This window comes from Lepus europaeus, chromosome 4 (genome assembly GCF_033115175.1).
Source record: "Lepus europaeus isolate LE1 chromosome 4, mLepTim1.pri, whole genome shotgun sequence".
NCBI classification, from domain to species: domain Eukaryota; kingdom Metazoa; phylum Chordata; class Mammalia; order Lagomorpha; family Leporidae; genus Lepus; species Lepus europaeus.
This window is the reverse complement of record NC_084830.1, coordinates 95,279,207-95,306,032: the sequence shown is the minus strand read 5'-3', so window position 1 is coordinate 95,306,032 and position 26,826 is coordinate 95,279,207. Positions and strand designations below refer to the sequence as shown.

The following is a 26,826-nucleotide window of genomic DNA, read 5'->3' as shown; positions in this document are numbered from 1 at the left end:
GCAGGTGTCAGACCCAACTTAGGATGCCCTCATGCCATGCCAGAATGCCTGGGTTTGAGTCCTGACAGTGCTTTCAATTCCAGCTTTGTACAGATGTACTCTGGGAGGTGTCAAGTGATGGCCCAAGTACTTGAGTCCCCAACACCTACACAGGAGACCCAGATGGAGTTCTGAGCTTCTAGTATGGTGAACCTGTCCTACTGGCTTCCCAGAGAGGAGAGAGCACATGCAAAGGGCCAGAAGTGGCCCAGTATCTGTGGCAAACCCGATAGCACAATGTGTGTAGAAAGAAGATTTGCAGGGAGACAGGTGAGGGCAGGTCCCAAATGTCAGAGGAACTGAATCCTGCCTCCAAGGGGCCAAACTGAGAGTCCACATATTTGGGTGCTGCTACAAAGAAAATCCCTACTGGGGGCCAGATGGGCACAGCAAGCCTACAACCCTGTCTCTAGCCTGCTTCTCACTTTCCCCAGCATCACTCTCAGAATGAAAGACAGGCTCAACTGACTGGGAGGCCCCAGGGCCATGCCTGGCCATGACCACTTTCAGTCACTGCACAGGAAGGGTTTCCCTGGAAGAAGACCCTGAGACACTTCCCAAACCACATATTCACTGCCTGACATGGAAATACCAGGAAAGGTGGACCCTCTAAACTTCCTTAGCAAGGGCCCCCTGCCTTCCAGCCACCCAGCCCTCTGGCCTGTTGTCTTCTGTCATCTGTCCCTCAGGTTTTAGGCAGGCTAAAGGACTCGGACCTGGGCCACATCTCCCAGCTGGAGTACTCCATGCCATAGCTCCTGAAGAAAAAATAATATCAGCATGGTAAGGCCAAGACATTGGGTGAGATTCAAAAAGAAAAAATCAGCAGCACAGTCAAGTGATCCTGAGCCTCCTGGGACCTCACCAGGATCCTGGCACTTCCACATGTGTCGTGGAATGTGTGACACAATAAGCACATGCCAGCAGGACCAGTGTTTCACTGGACCTCTGACAACAATACCAGGGTAACACGAGTGTTAGGAGGTCCATGTAACTTTTCAGAGGCACTCCAAATATGACATGACTACCTACTCAAGCTGGAGCGTGCACAGCCCCAGTTCTCTGCCAAGAGGATGCAGAACAGCAAAAGCTCTGTGATCTGTCTTGGTGGAACTTCCATTTTACTATAAGATTTGGAAGAAAAGGTCATTCACTAAGACCATTTCTCCTCCTACAAAAATATGGAAGAGAAGATGAATGAGGTGGGGGTGGGGGGAAGGCCCCATCTCCACAGCATCCCAAGGATGGCCCAAAAATCCTTGTCATCTCCAGCCCTCTTTTCAGCCCACCTATGCTTTTGAAGGCCAGAGTGCTGTCAGGGACCCTATTGACCTGAACACCTCCCAGAGAATTCCCAGATGGTCAGCCAACCTCTGTCCTCTGCTGAACCCAAACCTGACTGGCACGGAGCAGTGTGAACTTCCTGCCCTACTTCCACCTGCAGCTGTCTGCGTCCACAGACAGTCGATTCTACACATCATGATGTCAGGGTCCATGGCTCTTGGGGAGACTTGTTCTGCATTGACAATACAGGGGGACATTGGCAATGGAAACCCTTAGCTCTGCTGCAACACGCATCACTAGTCAGAACAAGAAATGGACAGGACACAGCTGCAGATAATCAAGAAGCTTCCACTGAAATAAAAGCAAGAGTCCCAAGAGATTTTTGCTTCAGTTGGAGATGGAGATTGATATTATTTATTTTTTGAGAAATTAAAACATGTAGTATGCTTCAATGGCCTTTTCATTTCTAGATTAAAAACATGGTAATAACTTTTGTTTTTTTAATATATCATAATGTCTATACTGGAAATATCCATTCCTTTTCTTCTACCCTGTAAATGATAGGTCTCAAACTGATGGTACAACTTCTCAACAAAATGTTCTGTTGCCCAAGACACCATCAATTACATTAGTCACTTCTACTGAGCTAAGAGGAAAGGATATTTCACATCATGTTCCCACTAAGATCGTCATCAGATTTCTCATTAGAAATCCTGGAGGACCAGAAGGTAGTGGGGCTGATATAGTCCAGGTACAAAGGGGCAAATAAGTGTCAGCATGAGAAAGCTATGTCCTCTAAAATTTAGGGATAAATTGATGCATTTCCATATGTCTTAGGTTTTCAGGCTACTATAACAAAATATCTTGACCTGGGTAACTGGAAAAGAACAGAAGTTTATTTCTCAGTGGTCTGGAGGCTGGTCAGTCTAAGATCAAGGCATCTGCAGACTTGATGTCTCTAAGAGTTTACTCCCTGCTTCCAAGAAGAAATATAAAAGGTAAGAAGATTGAAAGGTTGGTGGCCTGGTACGGTCAGTTGAAGCTATGTATAACTGCTGAAAATTGCTTTGCAGCCCTTAAAAATGTGCAAGTACTACATCTTAATCTAAAACTCAAAAGTAAATTTTAAGTAAGGCAGTGTTTTCTTGGGATATCCACAAATGGTGGAAATAAATAGTTCATCCCCTTCTAGCCCTTTTAGAGAGTTATCCATTGTGACTCACTGCATTGTGTCATAGCAGTTAAGCTGTCACCTGTGACTACAACATCACACATGAGCCATACTTGGGAGTCCTGGATGCTCCACCTCCCAGTCATCTCCTTGTTAATATGCCTGGGAAAGCTGCAGAAGGTGACCCAACCACTTGGACATCTGCCACCCAAATGGGAGACCTGGATAGAGTTTCTGACTCCTGGTTTCAGCCTGTCCTAGCTCTAACAGTTGCAGTCAGTTGGTGAGATGGCCTTGACTACCCATGCGGGAGATCAGGATAGAGATTTTGGCTTCTGGCTTCAGCCTGGACCAATCCTAGCAGTTGCAGCCATTTGAAAGAATGAACCCATGGATGAAAAATTTCAGTCTCGGGCTGGTGCTGTGGCCCAGCTGGTTAACACACTGGCCTGAGGCGCTGGCATCCCATATGAATGCTGGTTCGAGACCCAGCTGCTCCACTTCCGATCCAGCTCTCTGCTATGGCCTGGGATTGCAGTAGAGGATGGCCCAGGTCCTTGGGCCCCTGCACCCTCATGGGAGACCCAGAGGAAGCTCCTGGCTCCTGGCTTCAGATCAGCGCAACTCTGGCCATTGCTGCCAATTGGGGAGTGAACCATCAGATGGAAGACCTCTCTCTTTCTGCCTCTCCTGTCTGTAACTCTGACTTTCAAATAAACAAATAAATCTTTAAAAAAAAGAAAGAAAAATTTCAGTCTCCTCCTCTCTCCATAGCTCTGCCTTTCAAATGAATAAATAAATCTTTAAAACATTTTTTTAAGTCTAACTCTTCTACAAAGTGGTTGTACTTTCCATAGGTGAAAATTTCATTCTTGCCAGCACTTGATATAGTTGGTCTTTAACAAATAGATCTTTTACTAGATAGGTGGTGAGATGTCATTGTGCTTTAATTTACAATTCTCTAATATGTAGCTATATTGAGTATTTTTTTAAGATTTATTTATTCATTTGAAAGTCAGAAACAGAGAGAGAAAGAGGCCTTCTAATCACTTGTTCACTCCTCCAAATGACTACAACAAAATGGCTGCAACAGTCAGGGCTGGACCAAGCCTAAGCCAAGAGCCAGGAGCTTCCAAGCACGTTGGTCATCTTTTGCTGCTTTTCCCACACGGTTAGCATGGAGCTGATCAGAAGGGGAGAAGCTGGAATGTGAACCAGCACCCACATGGGATGCCAGTGTCACAGGTAGCAACTTTACTCAATTTGCCATAATGTAGGCCCCTATGTTGAGTATTTTTATGTACTTATTTGCTAAACATATGTTTTCTGTTGTGATGTGCCCATTCAAATATTGTGTTTATTATTTTATAACCTGTCTCCAGGATCTAAATCATTAATCACACATGTGAAATACAAGCATATTCTTCATATATGTGGTGCTGTCTTTCAAAATACAGGTCCTTAATTCTAATAAGGTCCAATTCAACCAATATTTTATATTATGGATTTCACTTTTGATGGAATATGGAAAACATCTTTGCTTGATTCAGGGATGCAAACATTTCCTCCTACATTTTCTTTGAGTGTTTCCATCTTTAGATTCTGTCTTTGGTTCTATTAGCCATTTTGAGCTAGTTTTTGTAACTGTTGGGAAGAATTTATTTTTGCAACTAGATATCAAACAGCTCTAGTACTATATGTTAAAAAGATAATAATAGATGCAATTAATTGCCTTTGACTTCTGTTGATCATAGATTGACCAAATGTATGCAAGTATTTTCTTATATTTTCTTTTCTGTTTCATATATATTTATGCTAATAGGAAAGTAAGTATTTAAAAATTAGAGCAGGGTGGAGAGAATTTAACTTAGTAGTTAAGATACTGGTTAAGATGCCCATGTCCTAGCTTTGGAGTACCCGGCTCCAGCTCCTGATTCTAAGCTTCCTGTTAATGCAGACACTTCAGCAGAACTGAACCATGTAGGCGTCCTACATTGAATTCCCACGTCCTCGCATGAGTTCAGCCCGATTCTGGCCATGGAGATGGGGTAGATGAGAGCTTCTCTCACCCTTTCTCTGTTTGTCTTGCTCTGCTTCTCAAATAAATATATTTTTAATTAGATCAGAGAATAAAATAAAAATTAAAAAAAGAACAGTCTAAAGCATATTATTTCTTTTAAAATAGTATTGAATGATTAAACACCCCAAGAACAGTGAAAACATAAAGATCCAAAGTAACTACAAAATAAAACATAGCACAGAAGATCCTACAGATATTAGAAAGATACTAAGGACATGTTACAACAATTCTATATCACACCTTTGATAGTGGAGATAATATTTACAAATAGCTTTTAAGATAGAAAATCCTGATAGCTCCTTATGCAGTAAAAGAATGTGAATTCATAATTTAAAATCTTTCCATAAAGAGGTCTAGGTCCACTTACGCTGTGACACTCTGAATGCAAACACTTTAAGAAATAATAATTTTATAAAAATCCATCAGGAAGAAGATGAGTTTTGAGCAGGTGTGTAATTGACTGAGGGCTCATCTACTGCACCATGGAATATGTTGTCGTGCTTGTGGCAAGGCTGTTTCCCTTGGGTTTTTCTGAACCCAAGCCTGAGCATGTAGGATTCTAAGGGTGACTCGTTGCTAGGAGACTCTCAAAGTCCCTGTGAGTGACTGGCTGGAGAACGCCCCAGTGGCCTTGCTAAGTTCCATCAGAACTTCACTGTAGTCTAAGCAGCTTCCAGTCAACCTTACTTTCCTCTTCCACTCCCTCCTCATTCAGATTCACACAGGCAGTGCAATCTGAGGGCTCTGTAAGCCCCTCCGGAGTCCTTCAGCATTTCCTCTCACAGGTGTTTCCTCTCATAAACTGCTGTGTGTCTGCTGCCTTCTGCTTCCTGCTGTAAAGGGAAATGCTTGGAGTTAAATGAGTGCACAAGGAGCCGTCTGAAGAAGCAGGTGTCTCTGTGCAGACATAACTGTCTCATCATTGCCAGCTGCCAAAGAGGATATCACCCTGTCTGGTGTGTAGGGCACAGACAGTCCACAGAACACTTTGGTGATATCACTGGTGACAAACTCGGAAAATGTCCCTAAGGTAGGAGTGCTGTGGCAGATGAATGATTTTGTACTTGAAAAGTGGTGGCAGAAACGCGTCTGGAAGAACAGGGTAGTTATTGCTAAGTAGTGCTTAGTCAGAAAGAAAGGGAGAGTTGAGGTCTGCTGAAAGCAATAAGGGATAAGTCGCAAGCCACAGAACATTGGTAGCAACACATCTGGAGCTCCTGCCTCCTACAAAGGATGCACAGAGACGACCTACTGGGTCGCACAGCAGGCACTTCACTGTGAATCTCTGAACACTGGCAGTATTTGATCACTCACTCAAGATGTGTGTTAGAAATAAATCAGGGCACTTTTGGAGAGAAGTTTAGACTGTGGCACTGGGGACAGGAACATTTGTATGGATGGTCTCTGCTACTCTCCTGTGCAATGCTAGGGAATGCAGAAGTGGCCCACACTCAGCTAGTAGGAGCTAACACATCACTACAGAAGCCTCTGTCTGGCAAAGCAATGAATACTCCCTCAACATCTGCCATCATCTGTGCTCCTGGATATATGGCCAAACAGCAGGGCTACGTCCCAGCATTGCCTGAATGGGGCTTGCTGGAGCAGTGGGTAGGGATGGAGGAGACTCTCCACCTATGCTGACATTCATTTCAGGAGCCAGGAAGAATGTCTAGGACAGATCTTGAGGGTGCCTATCAAAGAGGCCTGGAAGTGTGAGGATTCACTGACCTTGGAGTCCTTAACTGGGACACAGGCTCTATCATTACAGCAAGGATGTTGTGAGGTGGGAAAACTCATAGCTAAGGTAGCCCTTTGAAGCCTATGAAAGTAACAGTCAATCCTCAGCAAAGAGGAACATCTGAATATCCCTCTTAGATAGCAGAAAGTGAGGATGGAAGCACACTGGATGTTAAGATGATGCACCAGAATGATGTTTCACAGGAGGTCCATTCAGCCAATGTACTGGTGGATACACCATTCACCAAGGCCATCAGCCAATGTACTGGTGAGAGGGGCACCAGCTTCACTATGAAGTTTGGTGGTGGCTGTCCTGTAGGTCAATGCAACTGCACAGGGCTGAACTCCTTAATATCCAGTGGGCTCCAAAATAAAGAAGCTTGTCTAAGAGTTCAGCTACCAGAAGCCAAGAGGTCACAATATCTATAACAGCTGGAAAGTTTGTGGTGACAGATGAAAGGGGTTGATCTGCAGGAAGCAGGTTGATCAATAGAGTCATTAGGAGCAAAATAGCCAGTTAGCCAACAAGGCTGCTGGATGACACCTACAATGAGACAAAGAGAAAAAATGAAGGAACAAAATAAAATTTTCACATTGGGGAAATCTTTGAATGGAGAAGTGACCAGATCCATTTGTATTAGTTTGCCAGACACTTAAAGGTATAGGCATGTTTGTTGATTTTATAACCTAATATGAACTGGCTTGTACAGAAGAAATGGATCATTTCATAGTTCTGGAAACTGGAAATCCAAAATTGGGGTATGGAAAGATTGGTTTCTTTTGAAGAACGGAACCTTGAGAGGAAAGATCTGTTCCAGGCTCCTGTCCTTGCCGTATGGATGGGTCTGTGTGTTTGTGTGTTTTTGTCCAAACGCTCCTTTGTGGTAAGGGCATCCAAAATTTAGTAGTATGGTTCACGTTCATTGTAACATGATTACCCCTGCACTTTATCTCAAAATAAGATCACATCTGTCATAATGGGAGTGTGGACTTCAACACAAAAATTTGGAGAGACACAATTTCATAGAACTTTGCATTTCCAGGATAGGAGCATGCCATGATGAGGGTGCTAGGGACAAAAATGAGAAGACTTGAGGTCTTAACAGGGTGTCCCTATTCTGAAGAGAGGGTCATAAGCAGACATTTCCAGGACACATGGCCTGAATTCATGTAGACACCCAGAAACTCAAAAAATCATCGCAGCCTCTAAGTAATACATAGTGGTCTGGCTCAAGGCTGATTCATGCAGGTGCACTGTATCCATTGACTCAGGAGTAATAATTCCTCCAGTCGACCAGTATGCAGCTGGAACTAAAGGATGTGCCAGGTTTGCTCTCATGTCCCTGGCTTTCTAGAGCAAGGGCTACCACAGAGGTTATGAAAGTCTCAGAATCTACACTCAGTCCCAAGCTTCTGAGCTAAGGGAGACACACAGAAATATACAGATATTGGGAGAGAGGGCATTGGAGATCAATGACACAGAGACCCAGAGGATGCAGGGACAGTGTCTGCTCTCACACCTCTGTTTAACTCAATTGTCTTTCTCATGCAGAAGCAAGAAGGTTCCTATAGAAGTTGTAGAGCAGGAATTGTAAAAAATTTTCCATAAGGGCCAGTTAATAAATATTTGAGGCTTTGTTGGCTATTTATGGACTTGATATATTATTTTTCTTTTTTCTTTTATATAATACTTTAAAAAGGTGAAAAAGATGTCTAGTTTCTGGCTAGGAATATAAGGAGCTTTGAAGTGTTACTCCATACACACAGAAAAAAAAAAAAACAACAAAAAACGAACTAAAAAGTAAGTAAAGTTCTCACACCTCATAGAACTGGTCATGTGGGTAAGAAGGCATAGCCTTCAAAATTGGAGATAGGCAAGAGTTACAGAGAATCACAAATTATTGGGGCAGAAATTCACAAGTAGAAGCCTCTATGGGAAACAGTGCTGGGGTAGGAAACCCTAAACTTTACTGGAACATTGCTGGAGGTTCAATATGGATGTATGAGAGTTAAAAACTCCAGGGTTTTAGGGGTGGCACTGAGGCATAATGAGTTAAGGAACTACTTGCAACACTGGCATCCATATTGGAGTGCCAGTTCAAGTCCCAGCTTCCCATCAAGCTTCCTGCCAGTGCACCCGGCAAGGCAGCAGATGCTTGCCCCAGTCCATGGGTTCTTGCCACCCATGCGGAATACCTAGATGGAATCTCTGGCTGTTGATTACAGCCTGACTCAGCCCTGGCTTCTGTGGCCTTTTGAGGAGTGATTCAGTGGATGGAAAATCTCCTCGCTCTGCTTTTCTGTTCTTCTTCTCTCTTTTGCTCTTCCTCTCAAATACATAAATCTTAAAGACAAAAAAAGAGAAAAAACTCAAGGTTTTCACTCTTCAGATACCTTTACACTCTGTGAGATTTACCTCTAAGTCACCTATAAGTTTCTTGTAGTGGAGATCAGAGAAGAAAAATCCTTGTGCTTCTATTTAGCTGACAGTTCTGAAGATTGGAAGTGCAACACTGGGCAGCTGCATCTGTTTGGCCTCTGCTAGGGACGCTCTTTATTGCATCATGTAACAGTGGATGGCTTCACGGTGGGAGTGCCCGTCTTCAGGAAGCCAGAGTCAGGGTCAGCACAATCTTTTATCATAATCCATGCTTGTTGGAATTTACATGGAGATCCCATGAAAACTACCTTAGCCCACCCAAGAGCTGTGCCCCAGGGATGTGATGACCTACGACTAAAGTTGCTTCACTTTATCACATGAATCCTTGGGGTATGAAACTCATTCAACCCACAGCACATCCAGGGCATTCTGTGCTTCTTATCGAGACTTATTTATAAAAGAAACTATTTCATCAGAGCAAAGGAAAACAGGGGACTTCCCAGTTCCATCCCCCTTGAGCCTTTATGTCTTACCTATGGGAATAGAGGGAGGACTGAGAGGTCATGTGAAGGTCACAGTCCAAGGTCAAAGACTCAGTAAAAAACAGACCTAATCACAGGACAGAGGAAGGCTTTTCTCTCTCCTTCCTTCCCTTTCTTGACCACCCTGTCAGTTGCGTTCTTGCATAATAACTGGATCACAACCGAGAGTATTGTCCTTCTCTGAACTTATCTAAGAAATTGCTATGGAAACTCAAAAACCGTAAGTAGGCAACACCTAAGGAAATTTTAGCTGCTGACACCTGCAGCTATGGCAAACAATAAACACAGCCTAAATTCCAGCCACATGCATATAATTTCGAGTTTCAACAAAACTTCAGCACACACTATAAAACAAACCCAGTTGGAAGACACAGAGTACCAGGATCAGTCTCTTATATGGTGGGATTTTGGTCTTATCATATTGGATATCATTTATGTGCTAAGAGCTTAAACTGATAAAGCAGGCAACATACAATAATAGATAGGCCTTTTGAGCACAGAGATGGAAACTCCAAGAAAGAAGTGCAGGGAAATGTTGGAGATTAAAAAAAGCTGTGGTGATATAATTAAAAAAGCCTTTCATTACAAAATATACAGAGAATCCTTATGCTTAACACTAAGCATAAAACCAACCCAATTACAACATGAGCCAAAGATATTGACAAACATTGCATCAAAGAAAAATATAGATGGTAAACAAACATATAAAAAGGTTTAGGTCACATGAACCAAAAAAAGTATCTTTAATTAAGTTAGCAGTTTAAATGTATGAGCAATATTTATCTAAAAGCCAATAAAACAAAGCTCTTAATAAATTTTCCCATGAAGACATACAATCTGTATACACATATAACATACAAGGTAGAACAATAAAGCAGTTTCAGTAATAGCTTCTGAATATCTTTAGCTGTTTTATCTTAAAAATATTACCCTCAATCTATTAGAATTACTTCCTGCAGTTAGTAATCTGAATTAATCTAAGTTGGAACCTTTAGTACATTATTGGCTTTATCTGCTTACAGAACTGTCCCAAGTATTGACTATAATAGAGTCAGGGAAAAAGAGGGTCCTTTGGAACCTAAAAGAGAACATGTTTAAACACAGAACCAACAAGGTTTTAACTCCATGAGCAGTAAATCCGATTTTTAGTGTTTGGAGAATACAAAATTGTAGGTGACAAAAGGCTTCAAATAGCCATCTTTAAAGTTAAAAACTCATTAACCAACAAGACAAGACACTTGCTTACTCCACACAATATTTTTGGAAGCATCTGTAGGATTTTACATAATAGGCCAGTCCATTACATTGGTTTTCAGTGTGGAAAGCCAGGGCTTCAGCAGAAGTCAATTTATGAAGAGCCTCAGCAACTCTGCTAGCCAAGAGTTGGATCACTAGAAACAGAACTGCCCTGGAGTCAAAGGACTCTCAGTTCAGAGCCACAGACCTTGTTGGCTCTAAGCTGAAAAGCCCATTACTGGGCCCAGCCTCCAAGAGCAACCACTGATATTGAGGGGATAGCCAAATACGGTCTGTAACATTGCAGGCAGAACTGTAAATTTCCTGTAAGAGATGCCACCTGCCTTCACATAGTCAGCTCCCCTCTAGGCCAGCTGGGTAATAGAAGTCAACCTTTTCTAAGGAGGTTCATATCTCCCTTATGATGTACCTAATGTGAAGAGATAGATAAGCCTGGGCTTCATACCTGGCCAGACCTTAAAGCCAACCTCATTAATATAAAGTCCCTTCTGTCAGTTTCTATTTGCCTCTAAATGGGAAAAGTTGCTCATGGTCTAGTCAGCACCTTTCTTAGGTCCTCTAATGACTCTGTCCTTCATTTTCAACCTTGTTCATTTTCTCTAGATTTGAACTGAAATTCTAGATGGCCATGCACATGAAACCTTGGATGGAAGCAGTTTCTGCAAGCTGGCACTGTCATCCCCCTCAAGAAGTCACCTCCTGCTGAGAAGCCACCTGCTGCTTGAACCCTGTCTTGACTCCATTCCAATAAGGCCCCTTTTTAGCATGAAGCAGCCAGAGCAGTCATCTCCCAGTTCCCCTAACAGAAGTTATGGTCCATTCTTTGGGATGGGGGGAGGGAATGTGAGGAGTCAGATGAATTAATAGGCAGTCAGTGGAAAGTGAGTGTGGAAAATGTTCTCTCCAAAAATTATCTTTAGCAGGATCAGAAATAACTGCCTGCCTGCCAACTCTTTGGGAACTTCCAGTCTTATCATGAGCAAGTAGTGGTGAATCCACCCTTCTGAGCTCCCAGTTTACTGTAAAACAAATTAGGTATCCCGCCCTTGTGATGGCTCTTTTGCTTTATGAGCAAGCGAGACAGGGTAAACGATTACAAATCAGGTCTTTTGATGGGTTTTGTCCCCACCTTGTAACTGAATGTCAATCCAACTGTCACTTTTTTTGTCTTTTATTTATTTACTTATTCAAAATTGTGCTTAAGAACCCCAGTGCCACACGGCCCTTCAGGTTTTGCCTCTCTTGGAAGCCCCCTCCATGCCACTCTGGATGGAGGTCTCTGACTCTAATAAATCTTGCTTTTAAATAAAAAAAAACAAACAAAAGGTTTACACCATCATCTGTCATCAGGGAAACGCAAACAAAATGAAGAATGAGAGATGATATTACACAACTATTAGAGTAACCCAAATCCAGAACACCAACAACAGCAACAGAAACTCTCATTCATTGCTGGCTAGAATTAAACATCATACAGACAAGTTGGAATAATTTGAGATGAATACACTCTTACCAGATGATCCAGTAATCATCCGCCTTTGTGTTTGCTGCAAAGACTAGAAAAGGTATATCCAAACAAAAGTTAGCACTTGGATGCTTGCAATAGCTTTATTTAGAATTCCTGTAAATCGAAAACAACCACAGTATCCTAAAGCAAGTGAGGGGATAACTAAACTGTAGCATACATAGACAATGGAATATTATTCAAAAAGAACAGTAAATGAGTTACCAAGCCATGGAGAGGAATAGAGGAAACCTTTTAAGAGTTTTTTTATTTGAAAGAGAGAAATAGAGAGCAGGTTCCCATCCACTGGTTCCTTCCCCAGTTGCCTGCAATGGCTTTGAGCCAGGCCAGGAGCTGAAACTAGAAAATGGCAATTCAATCCAAGTCTCTCACATGAGTGATGACAATCTGAGCACTTGAGCATCACCATTACTTCCAAAGCTCTGCATTAGCAAGAAATTAGAGGCAGGAACAGAATCAGGTACTGAGCCTAGGTACTCTAGTATGGCACATAGGTGGCATGGAAGAATCTTAAATTCATACATGTATTATTATTAAGTGAAAGAAGGCAATTTCAAAGACATATACTTTATGTACATATTTTTTTTCTATAAAAATAAAAGCTTGGGACACAGAAAAAACATCAATGGCTGTCAGGGATTAGAGATGAGAGAGGTTTAATAGGTGGAAAACAGGATTTTTAGGATAGTGAAACCATTCTGTATGAGGTACTAGTTGAGACACATCATTGTACATTTGTCAAACACAAAACATAATATGCATTGTACTTTGTACAATATGTACAATATGCATACAGTACACATCACTAAAGTAAACTCTAATATAAATGATAAGGCTTTCATTAATAATCTATCAATATTATCTCATAAAATGCAATAAATATACCACACTGATGCAACATGTTAATAAGTGGGAAAATTTGTGGGATTCCAGAGTATATGGAAATTCTTAGTACTTTGTATTCATGTTTATGTAAACTTAATATACCTCTAAAAAACCAAACTCTGTTAATTAAAAAATATAAAAGCCATTTGTTTTGTTCACAGCTTTTCTAAACAGGTGGTAGGCCAGATTTGGTCCTTCTATAGATTCTGGCAGACTTCACCAGAGAGACTTTTGTGCCAGATGGAGTCTCCTTGCTGGAGTTCTTTAATAAGGTCAGGTACATGGTCCATGGCCATTAATTTGGCAAGGGTTCTCTTTCCTGTTCTCTGATTAACAGCAGTTTTTATTCATGTAGGATGAACACTGTTACTTTCAATTGAACTCAAGGTTCTGTTTGCTCTTCTACCTCATCATAATACAGGGAGAAGAGTCTGGGCCATCTGGCCATCCCAAAGGACATCTCAGACCCATTACATTGACAGCATTCTGATGCTGGATGATGAGCAAGGAACTGAATGGTGCACTGGTGGCCCTAGAAAAAAAGCATGGATTGGCACTGGCTGCACAGGGAGAGGCACAGCACACACCTGAGATCTTGGAAAGACCACAATCAGAGCATCAAGGCCTCTGAAACACATCTCTGGGTGAGTTCCTGGGGAATAGGTCACATGACCACATGATGCAGTGCACCCATTCATCTAGAATTGCACAAGGTCCTGTCAAACTTGGTGAACAGCTATGAGGTCCAGAAGAAAAGGCCCCAGTGGAACATGGCACATTCCAGATGGAAAACGACAGAGGACACACATATATGGCATAAGCAGAGACTCCAGGCCCCTTTCCCCAGTTCCACTACCCAGCTCACGCCTGTGGTATACAAAGGTCAGGTTCTCATAGAGTTGACCAAAAGAGAAGGAAAGCTCCCTGTACTTACTGCAGATGGATTGACTTGTGTGTGGGTGTAAACTGACATGGAAAGGGATGCTTTACAGTGACATGCAGAGGTGACCCTGAAAGACAGCAAGACAGGAGTCTTCTTTTGGGCAGAGCTGTGAGAAGAGTGTCTGTTCAGCCTCTCCTATGGAAAAAGTGTCAGAGGTGAGACTCTACAGAGATTTCTTGGCAGTAACCAATTACTTGACCATCTTATTGGGTCTAGAAGGAAAACTTGTGAGGAATTCAGATTTCTCCTCAAAGGAGTAAATGCCAGCTACAACCAGCTCTCTCCCATTTTATATTGTATACATTTTCCATAATAAACGTATCTTATGTTTGAAATTGTCTTGGCTTCTGCTTCTCAGAGATCCTGGATTAACTAAAACAGCAAAAACAACACATCTCCACATGGTTTACTGAAGTCAGCAAAGTCTGGATACCAACCCCTAACAGGAGCAGAATAAAAAACGCACAAGGATATCACCAAAAAGATGTTGTCAAATCTTTAAGCCATATGACATTTAACATTGACACACAAAGAAATTTCACCCTAAGCCTGTGAAGAAGGCAAAAATTCCAACACTCACTGTTTCTATTTAGTACAGTACTTCTTGTTATTGAAAATGCAATAAGGCAGAACAAGCATGAAGTAATAGGATTGGGAGGAATTGTAAAGTAAAAGTCTACTAGTAATAGACATGACTGTCTACACAGAAAATCTAAATGAATTGATAAAAATTAGAATAGTAAGTCAATTTAGGGGCAGGCGCTGTGGCATAGTGGGTAAAGCCACCACCTGTAGTGTCGGCATCCCATATGGGTGCTGGTTCAAGTCCTGGCTGCTCCAATTCCAATCCAGCTCTCTATTATGGCCTGGGAAAGCAGTAGAAGATGGCCCAAGTCCTTGGGCCCCTGAACCCACATGGGAGGCCTGGAAGAGACTCCTGGCTCCTGGCTTCAGATTGGGCTAGCTCTGGATTTTGCAGCCATCTGGGGAGTGAACCAGTGGATGGAAGACCTCTCTCTCTCCCTCTCTCTGACTCTCTGACTCTGACTCTCTGTAACTCTGTCTTTCAAATAAATAAATGTATCTTTAAAAATAAAACAAAACAAACAAAAACTCATAAGTCATTTTAATCTACTATAGCATATCAATGTACAGAACTCAGTTGTATTTATAGGCTATGGAATAGGACTTGAGAAAATAATTTTTAAATTACCATTTACAATATAATGAAAAATACACTAATTAGACGTTAACAAGATTTTGTGATATAGTTATACTGAAAACATTGGTGAAAAGAATCAAAGTGAAAATGGTTAGGTGTATAACTTTTTCACAGATTGGAAGAATCATTATTGTTAAACTGTCTAGTGTCCCAAAATTGATTTTAAAATCAATGGAACCACAATCAAAATCCACAGGTTTTTTTATTTTTTGGTGAAAGTTCACAATGTGTCTTACAATTTGTATAGTAATGTAGGATAATTAGAATGGATCCCTAAAATTAATCTTTAAGGGCAGAATTGAGTTTGAGGACTTATACCTACTTATTTCGATAAAGCCCTAAAGCTACAATAATCAAGAGTTGCAGCACAGATATAAATACAGACATATTTCTCAATGAAGTATCTGTACAGTCCAAAAAGAGACCTGAATGTATACTGTCTATTGACTTTTCTCAAAATGGTCAAGCTAATTCATAAGGAAAAAGACTATCTTCTTAATAAAATGGGTTAATAATTACTTATAAACATTCCATTGTCATATGACCTGTTTATTCTACACAGGGGTATTTATCCAAGGTAAGTGAAAGCACATGTTCATAGAGAGGCTGGTGCATGATAGTGCATGCATAAAAACCAAAGGTTGGAATTACTCTCATGCTCATATCTGTTTGCAAGTCAATCAACACAAAGTGGCCATCCTGTCATGAACTGCTGTTAAGCAAGGAGAAGTAACAGAACACTGAAATGCATGACTGGAAGACTCTAAAACTTTATGATGCTGAAAGGAAGCCAGGCTCAGCAGATTACAAATCAAATTGTACCAGATATGTGATGTCTACAGCATGCAAATTAATTCATAACCACTGAAGTTAGGGCAGTGGGTCCTGGGGTTAGACATGGGTGACATTTACTGACAGACACAAGGGAAGCCTTTAGAATCATTGCAGGATTTATTTTCTTGGAGATGGGCATTTGTCTTACAGTTTAAGATACTGGTTGGGGAATCTGCCTTCCATACCTGAAACCTAGGTTCAAACACTCCTGATTCCAACTGTCTGTTATTGTAGACTCTAGAAGGCAGCAGGTGATGACTACCATCACATGGTAGACCTGGATTGGATTCAGCCTTGCCCAACCCTAGTCACTGCAGGCATCTGAGAAGTGAATCAGTGGATGGGAGCTCTCTTGTTCCTTGCCTGTCAAATAAATAAATAAGCCCAAACTAGAAAAAGTAATCTGGGCCGGCGCTGTGGCTCACTTGGCTAATCCTCCACCTGCGGCACCAGCACCCCGGGTTCTAGTCCCGGTAGGGGTTCTGCTTGCTCCTCTTCCAGTCCAGCTCTCTGCTGTGGCCCGGGAAGGCAGTGGAAGATGGCCCAAGTGCTTGGGCCCTGCACCCGCATGGGAGACCAGGAGGAAGCACCTGGCTCCTGGCTCCTGGCTCCTGGCTTCGGATCGGTGCAGCCGCCAGACGTAGCGGCCATTTGGGGAGTGAACCAACGGAAGGAAAACCTTTCTCTCTGTCTCTCTCTCTCACTGTCTAACTCTGCCTGTCAAAAAAGAAAAAAGTAATTTGTATTGTCTTAATGGAGATGTGGTTCAAGAATGTACATATTTTTCCAAATCAAAGGAACTTTACTTATTTTAATTTTGTCGTGTGCAAATTTCTTTTTTATTTAAGGTATATGAATTTCATAAATAGATTTAGGAACACAGTGATAATTACTACCATCATAGTCTCCCTCCCACCCATGTTTCCATGCTTCCCTCCCCTTTCTTTCTTATTCCCTCTCCTAATTTTTACAATGATCTGTGTAAAGGTGAGCACATATGCCAACAAGTCCTTGTGCTAAACAATTGGACTAAATAGAATTCAAGAATCTCCTGGGGTGATTCCGGCAGATGCAGGCATGTCTGGGCGCGGCAAGGGCGGCAAGGGGCTGGGCAAGGGCGGCGCCAAGCACCACCGCAAGGTGCTGTGCGACAACATCCAGGGCATCACCAAGCCCGCCATCCGCCGCCTGGCCCAGGCGCGGCAGCGTCAAGCGCATCTCGAGGCTCATCTACGAGGAGACCCGCGGCGTGCTCAAGGTCTTCCTGGAGAACGTCATCCGCGACGCCGTCACCTACATGGAGCACGCCAAGCACAAGACGGTCACGGCCATGGACGTGGTCTAGGCGCTCAAGCGCCAGGGGCGCACGCTCTATGGCTTCGGCGGCTGAGCGGCCGCGCCCAGACCCCAAAGGCCCTTCTCAGGGCCGTTAAAAAAAAAAAGAAAAAAAGGCGCTGTGGCTTAACAGGCTAATCCTCCGCCTTGCGGCGCCGGCACACCGGGTTCTAGTCCCGGTTGGGGCGCCGGATTCTATCCCGGTTGCCCCTCTTCCAGGCCAGCTCTCTGCTATGGCCCGGGAAGGCAGTGGAGGATGGCCCAAGTGCTTGGGCCCTGCACCCACATGGGAGTCCAGGAGAAGCACCTGGCTCCTGGCTTCGGATCAGCGCGATGCGCCGGCCGCAGCGGCCATTGGAGGGTGAACCAACGGCAAAAGGAAGACCTTTCTCTCTGTCTCTCTCTCTCACTATCCACTCTGCCTGTCAAAAAAAGAAAAAAAACATAGATTTTAAAAAAAAAAGAGTCTCCTAATGGAGAATTTCAAATGCCCAGAATACAGTAAAGCATCACTGTCATCCCTGAAACTAAGAGGCAGCAGCAGGGACAGAAGACAACCACTGCATAACCACAGAGATGGGTGAACTAATCTGGCAAAGACATCCAGACAGCCATTGAACAAACAGCACGATGGAGGAAAGAGAAGGCTGGCTAGCAAGTGCCACTGGGTTTCTGTACTGAATGAGTGAGCTTTGCACTATACAGAAAGATTAACTCAAAATGAATCATAACCACTGATGTACATGCTGACACTATAAAACTAGGAGCAAAAAAAGTCAGAGTAAATTTTCACAACTTTAGGTATGATATCAAAACACACACACAAAAAGAACTTTTAGGTTTTTGGGTGGGTGTCGTGGTGCTGTGGGTCAAGCTGCTGCTTGAAACACCAGTATCCCACACTGGAGTGCCAGTTTGAGTCCTGGCTCTATTTGGATCCAACTCCCTGGTGGAAAGCAGCGGATGATGGCTCAAGTACTTCGGTTCCTACCACCCATGTGGGAGACTCAGCTAGTGTTCCAGAATCCTGGCTTCAGTTTGGCCCAGGCCATGCCATTGTAACCATTTGGGGAGTGGGCCAGCAGATGGAAGATTTCTTTCTCTCTCATTTTCTCTGTCATTCTGCCTTCCAAATGAATAAATCAGTAAATCTTTTGTAAAAGGAAATGAACTAATGTTGTCTTTCAAAGGGTAAAATCAACAAATTGAAAAAATAACATATAAAAGAAGAGAAAATAATTTCAAAACATATATTTTAAAAGGGACTTGTATTCAGAATCCCCTCAATAAATAATTCCCTCAGCTCATTCATTTAAATAAAGTACAACTGAAACAGGTAAAAGATGTGAATAAACATTTCTCAAAAATATTTACCAAATGATCACTAACTATATGAAGTTACTCAATACAATTAGTTATTAAAGAAATGCAAATATAAACCCCAGTGATATACTGCATTATTCCAAGTAAGATAGCTAAAATCAACAGTCAACAATGATGAGGAGGTTGAGAAATGGAACCTCATCCATTGCTGTGTGACTTCCCTGGCTGCAACTACAAAAGCTTAGGAAACACACACTTCAGAGAAGTGACCCCATAAAGTTAGAAAATACATACAGAGCAAACCATAGACAGCAAAAAGAGAAACACAAATCCTGGAGAGGTGTTTTGCTTCCCAGAGTTGAAAGATTATATTATTTAAAGTGTCCATGTTTGACACAAAATATTATTTGATTCCAATGTTCAGAACAGGAGAAAGAGAGTAGATTAGTGGCTGTCTGGGCTTGAACAAGGGTGGTAGAGGATAAGGGGAATGTTAATGTCCCTTAATGGAACAGCATTTTTTTAGAACTGAAAAATCCAATAACTAAAATGCAAATCTCATTGCATTGTCTCAAGAGTAAAGTGGAGATTTCAAAAGATAGAATCAGTAAATACAAGAACAAATCAATTTATCTAAACTGATCAAGAGAAAGTAGTTTTCTTAAAAAGAAAATTGTTTTTAAAAAAACTGTTTTCTGAGACTTTTGGAGCAACAGCAACAGAGCTAATTTGATATTATTGGTCTAACAGAAGGAGAAGAGAGAGTTGTTAAAAGTATTTGAAGAAATAATGATGGAAAATTCCAGAGTTTGATGAAAAACCTAACTACAAATGCATGAAGACAACTAAACCCCAAATACACTCAAAGAATTCACACTAACACATATCATAACTAAACTTCAGAAAACTAAAGCAAATTTTAAAATCTTTTTAAATAAACAAAGATTATTAATAGGGATCATCAATTTAAATGATGTCCTGAGGAAACTTGAAGACCAGAGTAAGTGGTACAGTGGTTTTCAAATTCTAATAAGTAAATAAACAAAAACTACTTTTAACCATAAAAGCTGTATTTGGAGAGAGCACCCTTCAGAGAAATAAAAAGGGAAATAAAGACGTTCTTAGAGAAATAAAATTAAGAGAATTTTTTGCAAATAACCCAGTCTTTTAAAAAAAATGGCTAGTGACATTTTCTAACAAGAAAGGGAACATTGTAAAGCATTTGAATTTCCTATAGAAGGGGAGGACATGGCAATAGTTCTAAAATATAATTAAACATGCAAGAATAAATCAGTTCTCCAGAGTTATTTAAATCTTTTAAGATTTATTTGAAAGGCAGAGTTAGAAAAAGAGTGGAGAGAGAGAGAGAGAGAGATTGATTCCATGCAGTCAGAATCCAAAAGTTTCTTCAGGGTCTCCTAGGTGGGCACTGGGCCCCAAGTACCTGGGCCTTTTTCTGCTGCTTTCCCAGGTGCATTAGCAGGGAGCTGGATTGAAAGTGGAGCAGCTGGGACTCGAACCTGGGCCTATATGGGATGCCATGGCTACAGGCAGCAGCTTTACTCGCTACACCACAGCGCCAGCCCCAAAGACTTGTCTGAATCTTTTTAACACATCTCATGTCATGCTCAGTGCGCACAGAAGTCATGTAAGAAATGATGTGTCTCACTGGTGGCGTGGTAAAATGTCAACATGGTAGGCTGAAACCTCAAGCAGGAATATTTTAAAGTCTAGAACAAACACTAAAAAACACGATAAAGTGATATATGAAAACCCCCTAAATAAATCAAGATATAAAGTCCTACCTAAATGTTTAAATATACCAAAGGAAGGTAAGAAAAGAAACAAACTGACAAGAAAGGATGTAACAGATTTAAGCCCTTGCATATCAACAATTGAATTTAGGCTGGCGCCGTGGCTCCTGGCTCACTAGGCTAATCCTCCGCCTGCGGCGCCGGCACCCTGGGTTCTAGTCCTGGTTGGGGTGCCGGATTCTGTCCCGGTTGCCCCTCTTCCAGTCCAGCTCTCTGCTGTGGCCCAGGAGTGCAGTGGAGGATGGCCCAAGTCCTTGGGCCCTGCACCCGGATGGGAGATCAGGAGGAAGCACCTGACTCCTGGCTTCAGTTGGCCGCAACGCGCAGGCCGTAGCGGCCACTTGGGGGGTGAACCGACGGAAAAAAGGAAGACCTTTCTCTCTGTCTCTCTCTCACTGTCTAACTCTGCCTGTCAAAAAAAAAAAAATTGAATTTAAATAATCAAAGTACAGGAATTAAAAGACTTGTAGTAAGTTTGAAAGTCATGATCCACCACTTTTCGGCCTCTGGGTAAGATCAATTGTAAAAGTCATGATCTATTAATATGCCATCTATAAGAAATTAACAAAGTACAAGACAGTGTGTTGAAAAAAATGGGAAAAGGTAAACTGTTCAAGCGTTCATTTTATACAAGGGCTGGCATGGCTCTATTAATATGAGATAACATGGAATCCAAGACCTTGTAAGCAGTGAGTGTCAGGTCAGATAGCTCTAGTTCCTGATGAGCAGGTGAGACGGGTCCAGGCCATGACACCACCTCGCCTCCAACCCCAGCTGCAGGGGACACCAGGGCATGCCTGTGGATGGCTGCAGTGGATCCCGGGCTCACCAGCCATTGCAGGAGGGGAGGGCAGTCGTCGGGAATGTGCCCCTTCCCTACGCCCCCTTGCCATGGGCCCCGCCAGGCGGGCAAAGGCTGCCCTGCTCTCCTGGCTCTCAGGAGGCTCTCAGGTTGAGTGACTGTGAGGGCTGCCAGGTCCCAAGGCAGTTGAAGGGGAAGGGTTTTTTCTCCCTTCTGCGGTGGTAGGGGGTGGGCAAAGTGCCATCACCAACCTTCCAGGAGAGGTCGGGTAGCGCTGCTGGCGTCAGGCGGGGTTAGATTAAATTTTCTAATGCAAGGAAGTGATACCACCACAGCCTCGATAAAGTTTGAAGGCCTGAGTTTCAAAGTTCTGAGTTCTGTGTTCACTGAAGCTAGTTAGCCAGGAAAGGCATGGAAAGTGCTGCATCTCCATGTGCTTGACATTTTGTGGATTTTGCACCCTAAGGCAGGCATACCGGAGAGAGGAGCATGGTAATGCACTTCCTTGGATGCTGGACACTCGACCTCTGCACCTGGATTCTGGAGTCTTTCAGACAACCCACCCTCCATCCCTCCCTCTGTGACTTCTCCTGTTTCTAATTGAACTCCCCAGATTATGTAGATAATAAATAATGTATGATCTTGGAGTAGATTCTCGATCTCTGAGTTTCATATGTCTCACCAGTAGAATTGTCATTTTGGGGGGTTGGAAATGTGCATTGTGTGGAGCAAACATTAAATGCTCCAGAAATAGGAACAATTGCTATTTTTACCCCAGAATTTCACCTTATTTTGAAAAGAAACGTGATACTAATTATAGTGAGTTGGATTTAGTTTTATTTTTTATTTATTTTTTATTTTTTGACAGGCAGAGTGGACAGTGAGAGAGAGACAGAGAGAAAGGTCTTCCTTTTTTGCCGTTGGTTCACCCTCCAATGGCCGCCGAGGTAGGCGCGCTGCGGCCGGCGCACCGCGCTGTTCCGATGGCAGGAGCCAGGTGCTTATCCTGGTCTCCCATGGGGTGCAGAGCCCAAACACTTGGGCTATCCTCCACTGCACTCCCTGGCCACAGCAGAGAGCTGGCCTGGAAGAGGGGCAACCGGGACAGGATCGGTGCCCTGACCGGGACTAGAACCCGGTGTGCCGGCGCCGCAAGGCGGAGGATTAGCCTGTTGAGCCACGGCGCCGGCGGATTTAGTTTTATTTTTATCATTTGTACCTAATGATCATATAACAGAATTATAGCTACGCCTGTTGTGTATGTAGCAGACACGAGGAGTCTATTGCTGGAGTTGCTCCAGAGAAAACAGCTAAATGAGATGGATAAGGTATAATTCCCTCAGGAAACTGCCTCCCTGAGAAGCAGTTTGCCTGGGCTTTTACAGCAGGGGTTAGCGAAGAGTCCCAGATGTAGAAAAGCCGCTGCAGGAGGACTCTTCCTGCTCATGCAATTTACATCTTAGTGGATCCTATAACTAAAGCTCTGACTCAGTCTGGTTTCTTGCAGCTTTCCTGGTTTGTGGTAGCCTGACAGCTGTGAGTACAGTGTTGCAAGATGAGCTTGCCTGGAATAGCCTCTGAAAAACAACTTCTGTTGACTAAACTGTTTCAGATTTTCTGGCTCCCATACATGTGCCTCCCTCTTGCCTAAATCCTCCATTCTTCTTTATAATATCAACTATCAATATGTTTGTATTTGAGGGCAGGCATTGTGGTGTAGTGGGTTAAGCTGCCTCCTGCAACACTGGCATGGCATATGAGTACTGGTTCAAGTCCCTGATGTTCCACTTCCAGTCTAACTCCCTGCTAATGCTCCTGGGAAAACAGTAACAGATGGCCCACTTGTTTGTGCCCCTGCTGCCCACTTGGGAGACAGGGATGGAGTTCCTGGCCTCTGGCTTCAGATTGACCCAGCCAGAGCCATTGCAGCCATTTGGGGAGGGAACCAGAGGATGGACGATATTCTCTCTCTCCCTCTCTCTCTCTCTCCCCACCCTCAAAAAAAGAAAAGAAAAAAACAAAACAAAACAAAACAGAATGAAAAAAAAAAAAAATAGAAACCTTGTCAGGACCAGACAACAGGACTTACTAATGGCTGTAGACACTCATCCCTACCCTTCTCGTTCCATTAACAGAGGAGTTCACCTTTTTTTTTTTTAAAGAAAAAAAAAGATTTATTTATTTAAAAGAGTTAGAGAGAGAGAGAGAGGTCTTCTATCCACTGGTTCACTCCCCAAACGGCAGCAAAGGCTGGAGCTGCACCAATCAGGAACTTCTGGGTCTCCCATGTGGCTGCAGGGGCCTGAGGACTTGGGTCATCTTCCACGGCCTTCCCAGGTGCATTAACAGGGAGCTGGATTGGAAGTGGAGCTGCTAGGACTCAAACCAGCGCCCATATGGGTTGTCCCCATGTGGAATGCCAGAGCTTCAGGCCAGGGCTTTAACCCTCTGAGCCACAGCATCAACCCCATTTTTTTTTTAATAAGTGCTTGTGTGCTATTCTACACAGAAATGATAGCCTGTCATAAGACAAACCTCATGAAATTTAAAATAATTAAAGTTACCGAATATATTTTCTGACTGTAATGAAATCAAACAAAATCAATGAAAGAAAGACAACAGGAAAATCTCCAATTAGAAAGCAAGCAGTAACCTTCTAAATAATCCATGGGTCAAAATGGAAGTCTCAAAGGAAATTCTTAACATGCAAACAACTAGTTGAAATAGAAATGTAAGATAATAAAATATGTATAGATACCAATTTTTTCCAAATTGGTATATATATTTAATACTACCAAGATTAGTATATTATAATTATACTGAGAATTTTTTTTATAAACATAGTTATGATTATTAAAAAAAACTATATAGAGGGGTGGCCATTTCACCACTTAATGTGAATAAAACACATTCCATGTCGAAAGTTCCAGAGATGGAGTCTTGGCTTTGCTTCTGAATCTAGCTTCCTGCTAATATGCACCCTTGAAGCTGCAGATAATGGCTCAGTTACCTGGATCTCTGTACCCACATGTGAGACCCATATTGAAATCTGAGCTCTTGGCTTTGGCCTGGTTCAACCCCAGTGTTGTGGACATTTGGAAAGTGGGCCAGCAGATTGAATCTCCATATCTTTCTCTCTCTTTGCCTTCCAAAACTGAAATGAAAAATATAGAAATAGCTAAGGAGTAGACCTAGAGTAAATAAAACAGCTTTAAAAGAAAAGAATACAGTGGAAGGAGTTGCTATACCTCATACTGAATCTTATTATATATCTGTAAACATCAAGAGAATATGATATTGCTGAGGACTACACATGCAGATCACTAGAACAGAATGTAGACCCTAGAAGTCTAGAACAACTGACTTTCAACAGTATGCTAAATCAATTAATGAAGACAAGATAGTGTTTTCATTAGCATAGTAAGTCAAATAAATTAATATTATTAGCAAACTAACATTACATGCAATAAATTAAAAAGGGATCACAAACTTTAGAGGAACAAGTAAAAACATAATATTTAGAGAAAAAAAAACAAAATTTTTGTGATCTAGGACTATTCAGAGTCTTAACTTTGATTTCAAAAGTGTAATCCATAAACAAACATTGATAAACTGGACTCCTACACAATTAAAACTTCTGTCCTCTAAAAGCTCCAGTTACTGTGTAAAAGCTAACTGGCAGATTGGTAAAAAATTACAAACTATGAATCCAACACATAACTTATATCTAGAATACAAAATTACCTCAGAAAATTAATAGAAATTTTGCACTTTTTTAAAAATTTATTTGACTAGGTAGAGTTATAGACAGTGAGAGAGAGACAGAAAGGTCTTCCTTCCATTGGTTCACTCCCCAAATAGCTGCTACAGCTGGTGCTGCACTGATCCGAAGCCAGGAGCCAGGTGCTTCTTCTTGTTCTCCCATGTGGGTGCAGGGGCCCAAGCACTTGGGCCATCCATCCTCCACTGCCCTCCTGGGCCACAGCAGAGAGCTGGCCTGGAAGAGGAGCAACTGGGACTAGAACTCAGAGCCCATATGGGATGCCAGCATTGCAGGTGGAGGATTAGCCAAGTGGCCCATGGTTGCACTGTTTTTAATTCCACTTTACATGATGTTTTAAAATTACTCTTGTATATAAAGAACTTTGAAAATTCAACACTAAGTGACAAAAACAATCTAATTAGAAAATGTGCAATTTTTTTCTGTAAAGATTTATTTATTTGAAAGGCAAAGTTACAGAGGGAGAGACCTTCCATGTGCTGGGTCACTCCCCAGGTGGCCTCAGAAGCCAGGACTGGGCTAGGCTGCAAGCAGGAGCCAGGAAATTCTGTTGCAGGCTCCCAGATGGGTGGTAGGGGTCCTAAGAACTTAGACCATTTAGTGTTGCTTTCCCATGCTTGTTAACAGGGAGCTGGATCAGAAGTAGAGCAGCTACGACTCAAACAAGCACTCATATGAAATGCAGTGTTAAGGTGATGGCTGAACCCTATGTGTCATAATACTGGCCCCAGAAAATGGCCATATTCGAAACACAATGAGCTGTAACCTCTTAGGATGGGTAAAAGCAAATAGTGATCATACCACATGCTGATGATAATGCTATGAAGCTGAATCCAGAATACATTGCTGGTTGAACAGATAAATAGTCCAGCCATTCTGGAAAACAGTTTGGCAGTTTCTAAAAAAAAAAGTAGACATGAAATTATCATTTGACCTAGCAATTGAACTCTTGCAGGCTCATGTAAAACTTTCACATGAACAAGTATTAGCTTTATTTGTGAAAACCAAGAAGTGGAAATAACTTCAATATTTTTTAATAAGTGAATGTCTAAACAAGCTGTGACCCATCTATAGTGTGCAACACTACTCAGAAATAAAAATAAACACACTTTTGCTACAATCCTGGATGAATTTCCAGGACATTGTGCTGAGTGTGAAAAGCCAACCTTAAAAGGTCCCAACATTGCATGATTAGTTTCACATAGCATTGTTAAAATGAAGCATTACAGAAAAGGAAAACAGATTATTAGCTGCGAGGTGTCAGGGGTGGGATGGTTGAGTAGGAAGGGTGTTTGGGGGGCAACTAAACTGAACCAGCAGGACCTTGCTGAGATGGAAGTTTTCTGTCTGGTGAATCCCCGTCAGCCTCCTGGCGGTGATACTGTGCCACAATTTTGCAAGATGCTACCATTGGAGAAAATTGGCTATAACGTACATGGATCCTTGTTTCTTACATCTGTATTTGAATCACAGTTATGCCAAATTAAAGGTTAATCATAAAAATAGCACAGCTCATTTCTCTTTGCTTCCATGGTACATATACTGAACCCACGTGAATCCTGCTTTTCTTCCTGTTTTCCCCCAAGTAATTGTATTCAGAGGTTGGTGTGGACATATTGCCACTGAGGTTTGCCAAGGAGGTCAGAGACTTTTTATTTGTTATTCTTTTTGTTGTATTTGTGCATATAAAAAGATTTATGGATATTGAAGCACTGTGTTATTATTGAAATACTCCTAGGCCCCAAGTTCTAGATGAAGTTGTGGTAGAAGCCTTCCCAAGACAGGACAAACAAAAAAACCACCTTGTCCTAAGAACAGAATGTGGCCATTATCTACTTGCTTGTAACTGTTTCAGTTTCTGCCTGTCAGCAC

At 42.2% G+C, this 26,826-nt stretch overlaps 1 pseudogene; it reads left to right on the top strand.

The window, feature by feature from the left end:
- Window positions 1-16,976: 16,976 nt before the first annotated feature.
- LOC133758442 (histone H4-like) lies at window positions 16,977-17,289 on the top strand (annotated as a pseudogene).
- Window positions 17,290-26,826: the final 9,537 nt, after the last annotated feature.